Genomic DNA, 17,202 nt, shown 5'->3' with positions numbered 1-17,202 from the left:
GAGACTTATTCACTATCATGAGAACAGCATGGGAAAGCCCGCCCTGTGATTCAATCATTTCCCACCAGGTCCATCCCACAACACGTGGTAATTATGGGAACTACAAAATGAGATTTAGGTGGGGATACAGAGTCAAACCATATTGGGTCATATCACCTGACACCCTCCCCCTAATATATAACTTCAGAAATATTTAGTGAACATCTTCTCTCTGCCAGCCACTATGTTAAGAGCTGGGAATACAGAAAATAGATATACTCCGTGCCTTTAAGTCATCCCCTGTCTAGTGACACAGACTTTCTCCTTGACTAAACTTTAGTCAGGCTTCTCTAAGCCCTCTAGTCTTCAACATTTATGTCTGCCTTGTTGGGCCTGCATGGCCCAGTTGTAGTACAAATCTTGCCAACTTAGCTTACAGACCATTTCCCACCCTTGATACTATCGTGTCACTCTCTTGGTGACAAATCCCTACTTGCCCATGCTGCATTAGAAACTGAGCCAAGTTCTATACTGAGGTCTCTTTTCCCCCATTGCAATAACTCTGAATAAAATTTATTTTTACTGCTTTAACTACTGTCCAGCTCTGGTTTTCATTAACACTAGTAAGTAGAAAGACATGGACACAGTAATAACTTAAGTGATGAGGGAGAATCATGGCACTTTTAAGGACACTGAAATCAGGAGGGGGTAAGATGTTAGGGCACAGCGTTGACACTTGAGTCTAAAAAGATAGAATGCTCTCCTTCTTTAAAGTGCTTGCATTACACAGGAAAGCAATTGTGCAAACATGAATAATAAAGTCAAAAATCCCATGATTTTCAGACTAAGTTCTCAGAACCATCAATTTGCGTATCAAATTGAGAGCAATTTAATTTGAGTATTAGTGAACAATATTGTTTATATTAGTACTCGACAGGAAATACTTACAAATCTTAAATTAAGTGTCCCAAATGTGATTCAAGATTCTCTCTTCTTCAAGTAAATTTAAAACAAATCGTCACCCCCTGATCCAAATTGTTTCCACATTAACACATGTGGTTGCAGGCTTAGAGACTTTAAAGATAAATAATGAACTAAGTTACCGAAAATTTGGTGTAAGCTTTAAAATGAGAATTGTCATCACTTGAGTACATTTTTCCCCCCAATTTGAATGTGAACAGCAATCCTGCATCTTTGCTTATTTAAAACACAAAATTACCCACAAGAATAGAATTTATTTGTTCAAAAACAAATAATTAAAATGTAATCACCAAAGAAAGAGGGCTTTCCTTAAAAAAAAAAAAAAAAAAAAAAAAAAAAAGGAAGAAAAAGCATTGTCAGTACATTATTTTGAGACATCTAACAGTTGTTAATACTACAAACAGTGTTTCATTCTAAGAGATAACCATCCTAAAGTCCCCGAATTACAAGGGAATTAGTGAGGAGTACAAAGTTAGCGAGAAAAAGAAGCTGTTTAATGATATGTTGAGTGATCTCTTCTAATACTGATTTTTAAAATTAATTTTCTTTCCAATGCAGCTAATTCACTGACTTGCTCTTGAAAACACCAAGACATTTGATTCCTCTAATACGTAATGTTGCAAGCTAATATACAAGATACTTTTTAAGACATCATGCCATATTTTACCCAACTGGTGTTACCTCAAAAATAATTTCACTTTTGATAATATTTTCTTGATAACTCAATTCACAAATTACTATGTGAATTCTGTGTTTACAAATCCTTTTGTAAGGTAAACAATTGTCATTCTGCCTTAAATACATTAACTATAATAGATACTTTCCAACCTTATTTTGTAAATCATCTTTTAAGATAAATCGTATTTGCATTTACAAATTATTACCAACCTTTCAATCCTTACTTCTCATCATTCTGGAGTTTATTAATTCTTTCTTTTCTTTTTCATTGTTAGTAATTATCTAAAATATAGACTCTCTAGCAAAGTTTCTTCACATAATGATCAAAAATCTGAATGGAGAATAGCAGGTCACAGAGAAGCTAAAAAATCCATTAGCATTGAATCAATGAAAATCAGAACAGAAATAGGCATTGGAGGTGAGATACGAAATAATTAAATAACAATGAAAGATTATTTATAAATAAGTGACAAAAATTATGGTACAGATAATAAAACTTGAAATTTATACATGATGAAGATGACTGCATACTAGAATAATCAGAGAAAATGCCCTAGAGAACTTAGTTTTACTGGTCCATGAAGAAATTGTAGGGAGGTTTTCACACAGGTAAAGAAAATAGATCATTTGTTACCTCCTACACAGACCAAAAGGGATCTGGGAATGTACAATTAAGCAAGACACATAATGTACATTTTATTATTATTCTAATTCCCTGAGACATCAAGATCTGTTACTTAAAATCTTCAAAAACTACATTATTACATGTAGTTGTCTTTAATAATTGTTTTAAACTGATGATGACTCCTTTCTCTAGGTGGACCTCCTTTCTATCATGATATAGGCAATGTCATAAATAAGTATTCATTATAAGCAAATTTATTCCCTCAGTAGGTTGATTCCACAAAGATTCTCATTGTCTTCCTGAAAATTCATTACTTTCTTCCTCAGTACACAAATAGAGAAATTACCCTTAAATAGGGGCATGGAAAGCTCACCAATGGTAACAGGCTGGTAGAAAAACTCTAGATGGTGATAAATGGCAGATGTGGTGGTAGAAGCCTGGAAAAATTCTCATTTAATTGTTTCAATATTCTCAGTAAATTAGAAAGTTGAATAAAAACAGGAAGAAGAACTGCTGTGGTTTGAGGACAGAGGGGAATATATGAAATATTTTGGGGGAAGAGTGAGAGAGCAATCTGACTAGGAACATATAGTATGATTGCCTAAAAGCAGTAAGATCCCCTCTGAGGATCATAGCCATTAATTATCCTGAGATCAGCACATTCAGCTGTACATGTGCTGATGGGAAATGGGTGGAGAACTGGATTAAAACAGGAGTTCAGTTTTGCCAGAAGCGGAAAGTAAAAGTGAAAGAAAGCCAAAAGCATATCCAAGGAAATGATTATCATTGATCAGAAAGTGTAAGCTCAGTAGAAGAAATCGAAGACAATGAGACGATAATATAGACTGGCATTCTCAATGAAGTCAAAAGTAAGTTGAGGTAAAGGTTCTAGAAGGTGAGAGCTAGACAGATGATGGTGATAAACAGAGTCCCATGCCTGAAGTTTAGATTATTGGATGGTACTTCCATCATTGATTCTGGGGCCCAAATATTTCTACCATGAGGGGGACCATACCATAGAACGATCCGTGAGTTAAAGTATATATTGCCTCTTGTAAGAGAGAACCCCATCCTTTCAGAGTGTTGTTTTCCTATTGATGCCCTGAGTTTTCAATAAGCCATTTTGCTTTTCCATTAGGCCAGCCACTACCAAGCGGTGGTTTTCGTGATAATACCAGTTAACTTCATAGACATGAGCTCATTGCTGTACTTGCTTTCCGGTAAAATGAGCTTCCTGGTCAGACACAAAAATATAGAGAATGTCATGACAGCTGATAAAGCCTCTTCTGAGTGCTAGATCTTGCTATTAGCAGAATAATTACAGTAGGCCCCAGTGTCTGTTGTTTCCTTGTACGTGTTCATGTGTAATCAGTGTTTGGCTCCCATTCACAAATGTGAACATACAGTATTTGGTTTTCTGCTCCCATGTTAGTTTGTTTAGGATAATGGCCTCCAGTTCCATTCATGTTGCTGCAAAGACATGATCTTGTTCCTTTTTAAGGCTACATAGTATTCTATGGTGTATATGTACCACATTTTCTTTATTGAGTCTACTATTGGTGGGCATTAAGGTCAATTCCATGTCTTTGCTATTGTGAATAGTGCTGCGATGAATATACATGTGCATGTGTCTTTATAAGAAAATGATTTATATACCTTTATTGGTATATACTCCTATATTGGTATATATCCAATGATGGGATTGCTGGGTCAAATAGCAATTTTGTTTTGAGTTTTTTGAGATCACTACGTTACTTTCCACAACGGCTGAACTAATTTACATTACTACCAGCAGTGTATAAACATTCCTTTTTCTTTGCAACCTTGCCAGCATCCGTTTTTCTGTTTTGTTTTGTTTTATTTTTACTTTTAATAGTAGCCATTCTGACTGGTGTGAGATGGTATCACATATGTGGTTTTCATTTGCATTTCTCAAATTAGTAGTGCATAACACGTTTTCATGTGCCTCTAGGTCACAGGTATGTCTTCTTTTGAAAGTGTCTGTTCATGTCCTTTGCCCATATTTAATGGGGTTGTTTTTTGCTTTTAATTTGTTTCAGTTTCTTATAGCTATTGGATATCAGACCTTTGACGGTTGCATAGTTTGCATATTTTCTCCCATTCTGTAGGTTGTGTGCTTACTCTGTTGATAGTTTATTTTGCTGTGCAGAAGCTCTTTAGTTTGATTGGTCCTATTTGTCAATTTTTGTTTTGGGTGCAATTGCTTTGGTATCTTCGTCATGAAATCTTTGTCAGGGTATACGTTCAGAATGGTATTTCCTAGGTTATCTTCCAGGATTTTAATGGTTTTGGTTTACTATTTAAATATTTAATGTATCTCAAAATGATTTTTGTGTGTGATGTAAGGTAGAGGTCCAGTTTCAATCTTCTGCATATGGTTAGCCAGTTACCCTAGCACCATTCATTGAAAAGGGAATTGTTTCCTCATTGTTTGTTTTTGTTGACTCTGTCAAAGATCAGATGGGTGTAAGTGTGTGTCCTCATTTCTGGGCACGCTATTCTGTTCCATTGGTCTATATGTCTGTTTTTGTATCACTATTATGTGTTTTTGGTTACTGTAGCCTTGTAGTATAGTTTGAAGTCAGGTAACAGGACACCTCCGTCTTTGTTTGGCTTAGGAATGCCTTGGCTATTTGGGCTCTTTTTTGGTACTATATGAATTTTAGAAGTTTTTCTAATTATGTGAAGAATGCCATTTGTAGTTTGATAGGAATAGGATTGAATCTGTATATTGCTTTTGGAAATATGGCCATTTTAACAATATTGATTCTATCCATGAGCATAAAATGTTTTTCATTTATTTGTGTTATCTCTGATTTCTTTGAGAAGGGTTCTGTAATTCTCATTGTAGACATCTTTCATTCACCTAGTTTGATAAATTCCTATTTTTTTGTGGCTGTCGTAAATGAGGTTGCATTCTTGATTGACTCTCAGCTTGGACATTGTAGGCATCTAGAAATGCTACTAATTTTTGTATATTAATTTTGTATCCAAAAACTTTGCTGAAGTTTTTTTTTTAAATCAGATCTAGGCGTTTGGGGGCAGAGACTATGGGGTTTTCTAGGTATAGATTCATGTCATCTGCAAAAAGAGATAGTTTGACTTCTTATATTTCTATTTGGATGCTTTTCTTTCTTTCTCTTGCCTGATTACTCTGGCTTTGACTTCCAGTACTGTGTTGAATAGGAGTAGTGAAAGTGGGCATCCTTGTCTTGTGCTGATTTTCAAGGGAAATGCTTTCAGCTTTTTCCCACTCAGTATAATACTGGCTGTAGGTCTCTCACAGATGGCTCTTGTTATTTTGAGGTGTGTTCCTTCAATACCTAGTTTGTTTAGGGGTTTTAACAAAAATGGATGCTGAATGTTATCAAAAGTCTTTTCTGTGTCTATTGAGATGATTGTGTAGTTTCTGGTTTTAGTTCTGTTTTGTGATTAATTACATTTATTAATTTGCATATGTTGAAACACTTTGCATCACAAGAGTAAAGCCTACTTGATCATGGTGGATTAGCTTTTTGATGTGCTGCTGGATTCAGTTTGCCAGTATTTTGTTGAAAATCTTTGCATCTATGTTTATCAAGAATATTCTCCTGATTTTTTTTTTTATGTCTCTGCCAGGTTTAGGTAACAAGATGATGCTAGCCTTATAAAATAAGTTAGGGGGGAGTCATGCCTTAATTTTTTGGAATAGTTTCAATAGGAATGGTACCAAGTTTTGTTTATACATCCACTAGAATTTGGCTGTAAATTCATTTGGTCCTGGGCTTTTTCTGGTTGGTAGATTTTTTAACTACTGATTCAATTTTGGAACTCATTATTGGTCTGTTTAGGGATTCAATTTCTTCCTGATTTAATCTTGGGAGGTTGTATATTTCCAGGAATTTATCTTTTCTTCTAGGCTTTCAAATGTGTGTGCCTAGAGGTATTCATAGTACTTTTGAGGGTTGTTTTTTATTTCTGTGGGGTCAATAGTAATGTCCTCTTCGTCATTTATAATTGTGTTTATTTGGATCTTCTTTCTTTTTTTTATTTGTCTAGCTAGTGGTCTATCAATCTTATTTATTCTATCAAAACACCAACTCATGGATTCGATGAACTTTTGTATGATTTTTTTTTGGTGTCTCACTTTCCTTCAGTTTAGCTCTGATTCTGGTTATTTCTTTTCTTCTACTAAGTTTGGAATTGGTTTCCTCTTGTTTCTCTCATTCCTCTAGGTGTAATGTTAGGTTATCAATTAGAGATCTTTATAACTTTTTCGATGTAGGCATATAGTGCAACAAACTTCCCTCTTAACATTGCTTTAGCTGTCTCCCTGAGATTCTGGTATGTTGTATCTTTGTTCTCATTAATTTCAAAGAATGTCTTGATTTCTCTCTTAATTGCATTGTTTACTCGAAAGTCATTCAGAAGCAGATTGTTTGATTTACATGTAATTCTAGCATTTTGAGCAACTTTCTTAGGATTAATTTCTATTTTTATTGAGCTGTGGTCTGAGAGTGTGTTTGGTATGATTTCAGTGTTTTTGAATTTGCTGAAGATTGTTTTATGGCTGATCATGTGTTAATTTTAGAGTATGTGCCAATGTGCACATGAGAAGAATCTATATTCTGTTGGTTTGGGGTAGACAGTTCTATAGATGTCTATTAGGTCCATTTGGTCAGGTTTTGAGCTGTGTTTTCAATTATCTGTGTTAGTTTTCTGCTTTGATGATGTACCTAATACTGTCAGTGGGGTGTTGAAGTCTCCCACTATTATCGTGCGGTTATCTAAGTCTCTTTGTAGGGCTCTAAGAACTTGCTTTATGAATTTAGGTGCTCCTGTGCTCATGCATATTTATTTAGGATAGTTAGGTCTTCTTGTTGAATCGAACACTTTACCATTATGTAGTGCCCTTCTTTATGTTGTTTTTGTTTGTTGTTGTTGTTTTTGATCTTTGCTGGTTAAAAAGTCTCTTTTTTCTGAAGTTAGACTTGCAACCCTTGCTTTTTTCTGTTTTCTCTTTGCTTGGCTGATGTTGCAAGAAGTCAGTGACCCCAAGCAGAGGGACTGGCTGGAACCATGGCAGAAGAACATAAATTATGAAGATTTCATGGACATTTATCAGTTCCTCACATTAATACTTTTATAATTTCTTATGCCTGTCTTTACTGCAGTCTCTGAACATAAATTGTGAAGACTTCATGGACATTTATCACTTCCCTAATAATATTCTTATAATTTCTTATGCCTGCCTTTACTTTAATCTCTTAATCCCGTTCTCTTTGTAAACTGAGAATGTACATCACCTCAGGACCACTATTGTACAAATTGATTGTAAAACATATGTGTTTGAACAATATGAAATCAGTGCACCATGAAAAAGAACAGAATAATAGCAATTTTCAGGGAACAAGGGAAGATAACCATAAGGTCTGACTGCCTGGGAGTCGGTCAGAATACAGCCATATTTTTTCTTATCGCAGAGAGCCTATAAATGGATGTGCAAGTAAAAGAGATATCGCTGAATTCTTTTCCCAGCAAGGAATACCCTGGGGAAGGAATGCATTCCTGAGGGGAGGTTTATAAATGGCCGCTCTGGGAGTGTCTGTCTTATGCGGTTGAGATAAGGACTGAAATACACCCTGGTCTCCTGCAGTACCCTCAGGCTTACTAGGATTGGGAAATTCCAGCTTGGTAAATTTTGGTCAGACCAGTTCTCTGCTCTCAAGCCCTTTTATCAAGACAATACATGCACAGTGGGACATAGATCTTCAGTAATTCTAATTTTGGCTTTGCCTTGTGATCTTTATTGCCCTTTGAAGCATGTGGTCTTTGTGACTTACTCCCTGTTGATACACCCCCTTCTCTTTTAAAATCCCTAATAAAAACTTGCTGGTTTTGCAGCTCAGGGTCATCACGGACCTACCTATATGTGATGTCACCCCCAGAGGTCCAGCTGTAAAATTCCTCTCTTTGTACTCTTTCTCTTTATTTCTCATACCAGCCAACACTTAGGGAAAAGAGAAAAAACATACATTGAAATATTGGGGGCTGGTTCCCCCGATAGGTTGGTTTTTCTTCATCCTTGTACTCTGAGCCTATGGGTGTCATTGCATGTAACATGGATCACTGAAGACAGCATATCATCAGGTCTTGCTTCTTTATCCAACCTTCCAATATGTGCCCTTTAATTAAGCCATTTAGGCTCTTTATATTTAAGCTTAATATTAACATGTATAGATTTGATCCTGTCCTCACATCATTACCTGGTCATTATGCTGGCTTATTTGTGTGATTGCTTTATACTGTCACTGGTCTATGTACTTAAGTGTGTTTTTGTGGTGACCAGTAAGAGTCTTTCTGTTCCATATTTAGCAGTCCCTTAAGGACATCTTGCAAGGGAGGTATAGTGGTAGAAAATTCTCTTAGCACTTGCTTGTCTAAAATGGATCTTATTTCTCCTGCCCTTATGAAGCTTAGTTTGGCTGGATTTGAAATTCTTGAATGAAATTTCTTAAGAATGCTGAAGATAGGTTCTTAATCTTCTTTGACTTACAGGATTTCTGCTGTAAGGTCCATGGTTAGCATGAAGGGAGTTCCCTTTGTAGGCTACCTGTCCCTTCTCTCTATCTGCCTTTAACATTTTTTTCCTTCATTTCAGCCTTGGAGAATCTGATGACTGTGTGTCTGGGGGATGGTCATCTTCCATATCATGTCACAGGGGTTGTCTGCATTTCCTGAATTTGACCTCTCTAGCAAGGTTGGGGAAACTTTTATGAATGATATCTTCAAATATGTTTTCTAAGTTGCCTGCTTTCTCTTCACCTCTTAGTTTCTCTTTATCTGAGAATGTCTATTTTACTGTAATTTCATATCTGAAGGACGTTTTTGCTGAATAAAGAGTTTGAGTTGACAATTATTTTCTTTATTTTCTTTTAGCACTTTAAATACCAGTGGTCCCACTTCTTTATGGCTTGTCATGTGTCTGATGAGAAATTACAGAGAGTCAAATCATTGTTCCTCTATAAGTAATGGATCATTTTTGTCTGGATTATTTTAATAATTTTTGTCTTTAGTTTTCATCAGCTTGATTATGATGTGTCTGGTCATGGATTTCTCTGGCTTCATCATGCCTGAGGTTGCCTAAATTTAAATCTGCAAGTTTATGTCATTTGCCAAACTTGATAATTTTTTAGACATTACTTTTCAAAAAGTTTTTCAGTACTGCACATTTTCTCTCTTTGGCATTCTGATGGCATAAATTTTAGACATTTTATCATTGTTCCACAGGTTCCTGGGGCTGTTCTTAGTTTTTTTAAATATCTTTTTCCTGTGTTGTTCTACTTATATAATTCCTATTGACCCATTTTCAAGTCCACTGACTCTCATCTGTCATCTTCATTCTGTTCTTGAGCCCATTCATTAAGAATTTGGTTTGGTTTGTTGTTGTTGCTACCCTTTTCTCAGCTCTAACATTTCTAACAGGTTCTTCTGTATATCTTCTATTTCTTTTGTAAAATCTTCTATTTTTCCATTCATTGCAGAAGTGTTTGCAATTGCTTGCTGTAGCATTTCTACAATAAAATGTTTAAATTTTTGTCTGATGATTCCAACACCTGTGTCATTTGTTCTGGAATCTCAGTTCTTCTCCATGCAAGTTGAAATATTCTTAGTTTCTCATATATCACGTTATTTTGAATTAAATCCTGGATGTTCTGAATAATACACTATGAGATAGTAGGTTCTATTTAAATCTTATTGAAAATGTTGATATTCTTCTTTCAGTAGGAAATCAATTTGGTTAAGTTTAGGCTGTAAGTTCTAACCCATCTTCTGCAGTCTATGATTTCAATGTCACTTCAGTTGTCAAAGCCTTTGCATTTCCATTTGTACCTGTTCCACATGTGCAACAACCAGTATCAGTCTATGACCTGGGTAGTGGTCTATTGGTTAGTTCGTGTCTCAAAGTCTTTAGTATAGTTATTAGGGTCAGATCCACACATGTGCATCTCAAAGATGAGTTCAGGAATTAATGTTCTACTTGTGGACTAATTTCCCTGAGCTCTATCTTCCCCATGATTGCCACAATACTAACCAAATTTCTTGGGCTCCACTTTTCACACCTCCTACTAAAAAGCTGAAATTGTATTTACTCCTCTCTGTCACACACTTATGTGACTGAACCACATGTAGAGCTAAGTGGCAAGAGGAAAGGGGAGAAGACAGCAACAGGGGAGGGGGGTGTTTATCCCACCATCTTGGAGGTCATGCCTCCACTGATCAGAAGTTTCCTCTCTCCCAAATTTAGTCTCCTTGCAGGTTCCCACTGAAGCTTCTTTATCCACCCTACAAGCTTGCCTGGGGACCAGTGTGCAGGAAAAAAGAGAACAAATAACTCAAGAATCTTACGTTATCTTTCTGAGATTAAGAAGTTTAATTTCCTTTTCCTTGAGCTGGAACTACAGGGCTTTTCCTAGAGATCTCTCTTTCTGCACATATGCCCACATCCAGGTTTCAGGATGTAGATTTAGGCCAGAGAACACCAATGGGAGAAAAATGATAAACCTGTAGGCTTTTTCTTAGTATATTGAATTCTAGTCTTCTTTCCTACTCTGCTTGCTAATATTTCCTTCTGAGTACTCAATTATTTTCCATGCATTCCATCAAAGTTTTACAGTTGCTATCAGTGGGAGAGACAGGTAGGGTGTGCCTACTCTATTGTGCTCCAAAGCAGAATCCATTAAATTTTAAAAGAAAGATGTAGAAAAATTTCTAATATTTAACTTTGACTATACTCCTAATATTAATCCCAAAGTTGGTGCATTTTATTCTCTTAATATTTGCTGAAACAGAATTACTAATATATTAACTAGAAATATTGCATTTATGCTCTTAAGTATAATTGCTTCCATAGTTTTCTTTTCTTTCTTCTGGCTTACATAGAATTGTGGCAGCTTTGTATACTGTTTTTGATATATTTCATTTTTCTGAAGTTCAAATAACATGAATTATTCATTCACTGAACATGGGAATTCACCATTAAAACTTTCGAGGTTAAATGTTGTCTTGTTAGTTTTTCTAAAATTTACCTATAAGTTTTTCTCCTTACCTATTAAGGAGAAAAATAAATTTGACAATTGTTAGATGCAGCCACTAAAACTACAAAGTGGATTATGTAAATTAATATATAACATTCTGTAAATCTAATAGTAAACAAACTTGAATAATACTGTGGAAAATCCATGCCTTTACAGGAAAAATAACTACATGAGCATGCCTTTCCGTAAGCTGCTTCTCATTTTCATTTAGAGTGTAACAAATACAACAAAATGAAAAAAAAAAAGCAAAGGATATCTGAAAAATCAGTAAGTCAAAAACCTTTTTCTGCTTAGTTCATGTGGTAGAAGAAAAAATGGAACTATGAATCAAAAGGTCTGAATGAGAAAACCAACTCTAGTACTTACTGGTTGTATGACATCAGAATATATCACTTAATGTCTTCCGACTTCAATTATCTCATCGATGGAAAGGTTGCTCTATAATTCAGTGTTTCTCACCAGATTTGGTATAAGATTTATCTTTAATACTTAGTAAAAATTATGACTTCAGGAGCTTTACCCCAAGATTCTGATTCAGTAACTCAGTCTTACAAATTTACATTTTAACAAATGCCAAAAGTGATTTAATACCTATTGTTTAACAACTACAACTTAGAATATATAGTAAAATATTCCAATTTCCATTTGGTCTTATCTTGAGCCTTTTTATTAGAAAACAAATAAAAGCAGAACTCAATTTTTAATCCACAGAGCTTTTAACTATCAGTTCTTTAAACCTTGGTTTACAAAACTCATGAATCTCCTGAACAGTTAGAGTTGACAGAAATTGAACCTTTTACTTGAAAGAACTACTTTTACTTGAAAAACATTACTGGGCACTGTGGAAATTTCAAATACAATGTGGTTGGGAAGTGCAAAAAGTTTTTAGGTTGAAACATAGGAAACTGTTAATATTCAATCATTTTTCAACTACAAAACTGCAATTTCCTATTGTTTAACTAAGGTCATTTTCTTTTAGTTTACCCTTTCCCATAGATTAGTTGGCATAATTCTTTTCAGTATTTCTGTACTATTCCCTATGTTGTGAGCAAGGATATTTATAGAAGGCCTGATGGATAGGAAATTATTATGAGGTTTTTAGGTCATTAATTTTAAGAGTTGAGAAGGTTATGTTTGTGCTGGTGATAAAAATCAATGTTAGTTATTTTCTTTCTTTTTTTTTTTTTTTTTTTTTTAGTTATTTTCTTTGTGAACCTATTTACTAGTTTCACCTAATCCACAGTCTCTTCTGACAGAGCAGAGAAAAATGGATAAATCTGCAGGAATTAACTGGTCCCTATCATAGCAATCAAGTAGCTTCTTAAGATTTGAGCTCTGAGTTGTCTTACTGGTTAGCCAGAAGTTTGGTTGGCAATACACTAAAGAGACACAGAATGAACCAATTTCCAGTATTAGGAAGGAGTAAGGAGATCATTCATTTTTTCATTCTATAAATATTTATCAAGATTTTGCAAGGCACCACTAGACAGTGGGAATTTCAAATATAAATAAGTCCCAGTTTTTGTTCTCTAGAGGCTAACAATTTAGTGAGAAGACAGATACATGCACAAGTAATTACATTACAAGGTAGATGGTGTGATAAGGGTTATAACTTTAATATCATCTCTTATGAAATGAATATGTCTACTCACCCAAACAGCACCCAGTGGAGACGGAGTATATTTGGTCTCATTTCTGTTTTTAAGAAAATGTAATAAAAGGTTTAGATATCTTTAAAAGAGATCAAAGAAGGTTTGTTTTTTTACATACATTGTGAGGTAAATATTTGTATTAATATCTCTAAAGACAACATGGCATCAGTTGACCTATTATTCAGAAATTATAGTTTGTGTTTGGGAATTTATGGTAATGGCAGATAAGACATGGCAAACAGCAGAGCTTCTTGGTTAGCAGCAAGATAGTTTGAATGAACATTAAGTTTGAATATTTAGTTTGAATGAATAATGAAAGAATATATATGACCACTTCATTGGTTCTTAACTTACTTTTGGGGGAGACAGGTGGGTATAGGCTTAGTGTTGTTTTATTTCTATTTCTTTGGTTTATTTCTTTTGTCATAGAACCTGATTTGAGAGTGGATTTATCCTTTGCAGGGAGTTATATGAATGTCATGGTAAAAAACCTATTACAGTACCAGTGACAGCAAAGCTTCAAATATATGGATGCTTCCTTGACCCTAGGATTTACCGGAAGATCTCCACAGGTTTTATAGGTATTAAGTAGTCAAGCCTCAGATCAGCTCTGAAACATGGATATTACCCAGAGTTGTTGCTATGAACCATGGGGCACTAGGATAAATATATTTAAACAGAAAATGTTTCAAGAAACATCAAGCTGAGACTGAACAGTACTGCCCCACACTTGGTTGTAGATCATGTGTTAGTACACATGTTCTCCAACTTTCTGATGCCTAAATCCACGGAAGCAACTTATTAAAAACACAGTTATCAGGCCAGTACTTTTGAAAGCCCACATACGTTGTTAAAATACAGGTTCTGTTTCAGTAGGTCTGAGATCAGACTACATATTAAGTACCAGAGGCTGGCACTGGTATCACTCAGAATCAGTAAGTTAGGCTGGGGCTTACCTCGATAAAACATAGATGGCTGGGCTGCACCCCCACAGATCCTAATTCAGTAAGTCTTGGATCAAACCCAAGAATTTACATTCCTAACAAGCTCCCAGGTGATGCTGATGCTACCTGTCTAAGGATGACACTTGGGGTAACACTAATCTCCTTTGCTCTCCATAACTGCTAGTCTGAGCAATCTTATTTTTAACATACTCTGCTGATAATTATAGTGAACATAAAAATTTGAAGACCGTAAAATTCAATAGAGACTCGCCTGGCTATATATAGGGGGCTGACCCTGGAACAGCAAGCAAATAATACATTTTCATGAAAGCAAAGTTTTCCTTCAGTCAATGCCCAGAGGAGCAACACAAGAAGTAGAACAGTGAGTGGAGATAAGAGGTAGTTGTAAACACATAGGAACAGGACCAACCTTGACTCCAGTTCCAGGAGGCCTAGCTCTTCAAGGTATTACTTGGTTCGGGAGTGGTGGATAGAGGGAGCAGGATCTGACCAAGGCAATGGATGGCAATCATAGAGCCAGAGCAGTTGGTAGAGAAATGAAACATGGAGTGACAAGCCAAATATAAAGCAGTCAGAGCAAGCTGCTCAGGACAAAGGCCCAACTGGATATTGTAGTGGCTGGTCTGACATCATACCTGGAAGAACTGAGTGAAGTGAACATGGACATTTAAAACACTGTATCTATTTCAGTACTAATACCTACAAATCCCTCTTTCTGTTTCATGTGAAATTAGTGTGAGTTCCTTATTGTTTACCATACATACTTCCATTCTGTATGTAATCAGTCTTCTTCAACCATCAAGCTACCTGTCATTTTCAAAATTTTTGCTTCTATTTGTCCCAACTTTCTATTTGCCACTGTTTACAGCACAATTGATAATTTTCTTTTTCAAAAAACAATTCTCTCCTGACCACTAAAGTTCACAAATTGTGCTTGGATTCTTTACCTGGCATCTAAAATTCTAATAAAGTTATTTATCAAATTAAGGTCTGAAGACAACTTACAGTATTACACATGTAAAATGCAGATTCCTGGGCATTATTCTAAGCTTACTGAATCTGAATCTCTGGAGCTAAGCCTCTGTATTTTTAAGAGGTCCTCCTGAAAATATCTATGCACACAAAAAGTTGAGAATTACTGTACTTACTGTTCTTTCCACTCCACACCCTGTCCCCCTATAACAGCAGGTAGGCCTCAGCTGTTATAAATTTTCTAGTTTGGGTTACTCCTTCCAGGTGAATAGTTCAAAATAGCTTCTTAGAGGCATAAGATCAATATCAAACTTGGATATTCTGATCTGACACTACCCCAAAATAGAGAGGAAAAAAATCATTTAAACATGATTAAACAGTTTATTTTCCATGTTAAAATATATAATATAAAGATTGTTTTGAACCAGATCCTCAGAATATCAAACCAAACAGACATACTATTGAGTACATAGAGAAAAAACTACCTACAATGTTAATTTGAAGTAACTTTATCTATGTTGATATCTAATAATATGGAAATAAATAAAATCAGATATAAGCCTGAGTAACATCATCCTCTACTTTATAACCCAGAACATCAAGTATCTTCATTTACTTATTTTATTTTTGGTTAGGTTGGAAGGATAAACCCATCACAGTAGCCTCTGGGCATATTTACAACATTTTAGAAGAGACATTCTACAGTTTCTGTATAAATTCTGAGCAGCTTAAAGTGAATACTAGCTCTGTTATTTAAAAGGATTTCTGGTTTGTTTCAACTTGAAAGTGATTTAATAGGAGGCCCACAGAGAAAATCTGTCTCAGTAATCAAATTATAACAAGTAAGGATTAAAAGTATTAAGACGTTTAAGCAAACTTTTCAGCTGCCCTGTTTTTTTCTTGGGGGGGTAGGGAGGGGGTCATTTGAAGTTGGCTGTGGGAATAAGTACAACAAAATTACACGAAGGAAAAACACGAAAACTGCACGTATTCTGGATTCATTATAATATCTCCAGGAGCAGTGTTTTTCAAACACTCTTTGGCCAAGTCCTAGCAGCCTTTTTCCCGAGGACATTTGTCTCAGTTTACTACTCCCTTTCTGAATTTGTAAAACCAACTATATTTTACAGGTAAATTTAATTTACATATTCCAGTTCATTTGTACTTAATTCATCAAAGTGTTTTGTCATGTGAGCCACTGGGTTTTAGAAAATAATTGTCATAGTTTCAATAGAGTTTTGGAATTTTTTTTTTTTTTATCCTTTCTTAGAAACAGGAAGCCATTTTAGCTAAAATCAAACAAGGTTAAACTCCAAAGTGTTCAATTTGGGCTTGATGTTTAGAAACCACATATCCAAATGGGTCTTGAGCTTGGCAAAACATTCCTTCCCCTTTTTATTAGGTGAGAAGAAAACATTTAGGATAAAAGCAAAACGATTAAAATGGGAATGCATTCCTGAGTCTTTTATAAGCAAAATAAATTCACATTTTTTTAATTTAAAGAAACTCTTTAAAATAATTTGTAAACTAAATCAATTTTAATGTGTTTTTATTAACATACATACTGCATAGATATGTATTATATATTATAAATTTTTGTGTATACATACACATTTACAAAGAGCACATTTTCTATTAAGAATTTATTTAGGTAACTGCTTTTCTGAAGTAACTAAATTGCATAGTAGGATATAACAATGGCAAAGACCTCAAAAAAGCAGATAGTTAAATTTATAGACTCCTGCCCTGAATATGCAAAATGATTGCTAATTAAATCTTCAAGGAAAAGAGTTCAAATCCTCTTAGAGTCATGAAATAAGATTAAGAATAAACTGATTACTGGTTTCTAGCAGGATAGTATAGGCTATACTGGCCTGGTATTTTAATCTTTCCAAACCTTCAATAAAACAAAGAAGCTAGAATGACAAAACAAAATTTTATGTCAATATCTATGGCTGAATTCACAAAAAGGGTGTTCCTGCAATACCAAAACTTGACCTTGTATCAGGCCCACATGGTATCAGCTCCTGTATGGGAGAAAGCGGAGAAGAGAAAAGTACTTCTGATGAGTTTGAGATCCAGAAACCAAATTCCTAACAGATATTTACCCTCAAAATAAAGTGTCCTCTCTAGTGGTGACAGCTCAGTGAGTCCATTTGAAGGCATTCAAAGGCTACAATTCATGAGTGAGTTCAAGGGACCACAGAACAGAAAGATCATGCAGAGGAGTCTCGACCAACATAATTTATTGT

General features: G+C 35.1%; 1 protein-coding gene and 1 long non-coding RNA gene across 2 annotated transcripts in view; both read right to left on the bottom strand.

The window, feature by feature from the left end:
- CENPW (centromere protein W) overlaps positions 1–17,202 on the bottom strand; it is a 145,159-nt gene that overhangs the window by 22,560 nt on the left and 105,397 nt on the right. The window lies entirely within an intron of this gene.
- On the bottom strand, positions 13,014–15,276 carry LOC140713242 (uncharacterized). Its single transcript, XR_012095134.1, has 3 exons — positions 15,127–15,276; positions 14,388–14,622; positions 13,014–13,056 (listed from the first exon to the last, which is right to left on the bottom strand). It is a non-coding gene; the product is annotated as an uncharacterized lncRNA (long non-coding RNA).

The sequence above is a fragment of the Chlorocebus sabaeus genome, chromosome 13 (genome assembly GCF_047675955.1).
Source record: "Chlorocebus sabaeus isolate Y175 chromosome 13, mChlSab1.0.hap1, whole genome shotgun sequence".
Lineage (NCBI taxonomy): Eukaryota > Metazoa > Chordata > Mammalia > Primates > Cercopithecidae > Chlorocebus > Chlorocebus sabaeus.
This window is presented reverse-complemented; position numbering and strand designations above follow the sequence as displayed.